The following is a 3,245-nucleotide window of genomic DNA, read 5'->3' as shown; positions in this document are numbered from 1 at the left end:
GAGACACTCACAGGCGAGACACTCACAGGCGAGACACTCACAGGTGAGACACCTACAGGCGAGACACTCACAGGTGAGACACTCACAGGCGAGACACTCACAGGTGAGACACTCACAGGTGGGACACCTACAGATGGGACACTGCCAGGTGTGTGTCTTCCTCCATGAAGAACTCAGAGACATGTTTAGTAACGCCTGCACCAAAAGGCGGGTGATGATGTGTTTACGTCTCTACCTGTACGACTTTTAGCAAAATATCTTCTGAACCGGTGGTTCGATTTAAACGAAGATCTTAGAAAATAATTGTCCGTTCCTCTAAAATAATTAACTTTTGGACTCAGTCCAATTCAAGATGGCCGCCAGCAACTGATCAGCTTTAGCAAACAGAAAATAATCCTAACTCAGCTGAACTTAACAGATGATGATGATCTGTGTGGTAGTAGCTGAGAGTCATTCTGTTATGAATGGTGGCGGGCGAACTGTTAATATCTCACAGTGTGTTTTGTTTGTTTGTTTGTTTGTTTGCATGTAAACAGGCGGTGACCTGAAGCTCCGGCTCGTGATCATGTTCAGGTTTTGAACGAACACTTCCTGTTTCGGAAGCTGCAGCTGATCCTCCTCAGACCTTCGGCTCCTTATTTTGACTTTTTAAAAACCTGTTTACGTTTTTCTGTTCAGTCATTTCATCGTTGTCACCCGACGGACGGAAGACTTCCATAAACATGAAATAAACACGTAGAGTCATACGTCAGGATTCTGAATATTCTTGTGAATCACCTCACTGAATAAAGCTCGTGGTCACATGAACCCCTCAGCTCTTTGTTCTCAACTTTACACAAGTGGACCTGACTGAACCACGGCGGTCTGGAGCATAACAAAGACTCAGGTTCATAACGGACGATGCCACAGGCGCTGATGCTGATTGTTCCTCTGCTCAACTAACACTCCTGTCACCACAGAATGAGCAATGACTCGAAAACTGGGTCGATACCAGAACATTAACTTTGCTGCTTCAAGGCCTCCAGGACTGTTTGGACTCCCATCAAAATGCATCGAGCTGACTTAATGACCCCTTTGCTCTCAGGACCTCCAACAGGATGAGACTCGCTGACCGCACGTCTCATGAACTCAAATGATAAAGTCCCGAGGTTTAACTCAGTTAAAACAATAAGTCTTCAGTGAGTTTACTCTGAAAATGCTGGAACAACCGTGTTTCTTTCAGTTACCAACGACTTCTAGAACTGAACGTCCCAAGTTCAGCGAAGACGAAGTCTTCTAGTCAAATCTTTAACAATTATGATGTTTGTATTTTTATTATAACTAAAAGTTGTTTCCTGGTTCATTATTTCCTTTTTGTTGAAGCTATTGTTGTTTTTTACCCAAAGTTTGACTTTAGATCAATTTAAATGTGAAAATATAGAATTAAAATCTTGATGTGACTTTGGGTAAACACTAAACGTGTTCCATCCATCCGTCCATCCGTCCGCCCGTCCGTCCGTCTGTCCATCCATCCATCCATCCATCCTCTCGTTTTGAAGTCAGGTCTCAGGGCAGCATCTTGAGCAGGGAGGTCCAATCATCTCTGACCACATCCACCTCTTCCAGCTCTTCTGGGAAGACTCCAAGGTGTTCGCAGAACAACCGAGGTGCCCGAAGCACCTCCCTACGGAGGCGCCCAGGGAGCATCCTTACCATGTGGAGGTGTGGATGTGGAGGAGCAGCGGTTCTACTCTGAGTCTCTCCTGATAACTGAACTTCTCCCCCTGTCTCTGAGGGAGAGTCCAGCTACCCTGCAGAGGAAACTCATTTCACCCTCCTGGATCCACGATCTCATTCTTTCAGTCTCTACCAGAGTTCATGACCAGAGGTGAGGGGAGGGACAAAGACAGACCAGTAAACAGAGAGCTTCTCCTTACAGCTCAGCTGCCTCTTCACCACAATGGACCAGCACAGAGTCCACAATACTGCAGACGCAGCACCGACCCATCTGTCAGTCTCAATGTCACGTGAGTTTTTTCATGACTGCTTCATTTTATTCATGTTAAAAGTGGTACAGGCCAGGACTAAACCAGACCAAACTAAATGATCTCTGGTTTGATTCATTTCTGTTTCAACCCCACAGCTGAGGCTGACAGGATGATTGACAGCTGTGAGATCTGATCAGATGATTGATGAGCATGATGTTCATCAACGCTCAGCAGCTGCTCACCCTGCAGAGGTTATTTCTGGAGCTGCTTGAAGACGTTGGAAATTGTTTGTTTACGTTAGTGACGTTTCTTTTTGACTCTTTTCCTCTGAAGTTTATTAAAATTTTACCTTCAAATGATCTGAGCTGGGCGGCACGGTGGTTCAGTTATAAAGCTGCTGCCCCTCAGTGAGCAGGTCGCCGGTTCAAATCCCAGCCAGGATCCTTTCTGGGTGGAGTTTGCATGTTCTCTCCGTGCATGCGTGGGTTTTCTCCAGGTACTCCAGTTTCCTCCCACAGACCAAAAACATGCATGTTAGGCTGATTGGTAACTCTAAATTGTCCCTAGGTGAGAGAGAATGGTTGTTTGTCTCATTTGTCTCATGTGTCCCTGTGATGGACTGGAGACCTGTCCAGGGTGTCCCCCCACCTTTCACACAGTGACTGCCACGACCTGGAAAGAAGAAGGATGTAAAGATGATGGATGGATGGATGGATGGATGGATGGATGTACGGATGGACGGATGGATGGATGGATGGATGGACGGACGGACGGACGGATGGACGGATGGATGGATGGATGATCTGAGCTCATCCGTCTGGAGAAAACTTCTCAAACCTCATCAAGGCCATGTTTTATTCTGAAAATCCAACAAACATACACTTTATTCTGAAATAGTTTGAACACAAACTTTTTTCTTTGTTAATCATTTCTAAAACCAAAAACAGAGAAAAACAAGAACTCTTTCAAATAAATAAATGTTTGATGGTTAAACTCAGAATTTGTTTGATTAAAGTCTTTGTTTTGATTGGTTCCAGATTGTTGCCAGGGTCTATGAGTCTGTGGGTCTATGGGTCTATTATGGATCTATGGATCTAGGGGTCTATGAGTCTGTGGGTCTATGGGTCTATTATGGATCTATGGATCTATGGATCTATGGATCTATGGATCTATGGGTCTAGGGGTCTATGAGTCTGTGGGTCTGTGGGTCTATTATGGATCTATGGATCTATGGATCTATGGGTCTATGGATCTATGGGTCTAGGGGTCTATGAGTCT

This window comes from Nematolebias whitei, chromosome 12 (assembly GCF_014905685.2).
Source record: "Nematolebias whitei isolate Nwh7 chromosome 12, NemWhi1, whole genome shotgun sequence".
Classification (NCBI taxonomy): domain Eukaryota; kingdom Metazoa; phylum Chordata; class Actinopteri; order Cyprinodontiformes; family Rivulidae; genus Nematolebias; species Nematolebias whitei.
This window is presented reverse-complemented; position numbering follows the sequence as displayed.